The sequence below is a fragment of the Brassica oleracea genome, unplaced genomic scaffold, assembly GCF_000695525.1.
Source record: "Brassica oleracea var. oleracea cultivar TO1000 unplaced genomic scaffold, BOL UnpScaffold01253, whole genome shotgun sequence".
In the NCBI taxonomy this organism is placed as follows: domain Eukaryota; kingdom Viridiplantae; phylum Streptophyta; class Magnoliopsida; order Brassicales; family Brassicaceae; genus Brassica; species Brassica oleracea.
Genome location: NW_013617800.1, coordinates 1,514 through 1,971, shown reverse-complemented (window position 1 = coordinate 1,971; position 458 = coordinate 1,514).

The window sequence follows — 458 nt, the reverse complement described above, 5'->3', positions numbered from 1 at the left end:
GTTTGGTCGCTACGTAGCGACCGAGCGGAATGGGCGTTTGGTCGCTACGTAGCGACTGAGCTTTGGCTCGAACTCGGTCGCTACGTAGCGACCGAGTGGAGCACGCGTGAGGTCGCTGCGTAACGATCCTTCTCGAGCTCATGTCCGATGATTCGCGTTTCTTCTACTAAGGTTTTTCGTAAAGAAGAATCTATTTCGAAAAATATTTGTCGAAGAATTTTTCTACGTTTTTCTTCTTCGGAGATTTGGACGTTAACTTCGTCGCAACCGTTTTCGACCACAACATTCACAAAACCGTTCATGCCTATTTTTATGGACTTTCAGACATTGATTCTGTCGTGACCGATTTTGACCCCAACAGTTAGCCCCCCAGCTCGTTAGAACCATGAGATTCTAGCGTGAGGTTTTTGCGAGTGGCTTGGCAAGTTAGGTGAGTTAGGCGGAATTAATGGTCGAAA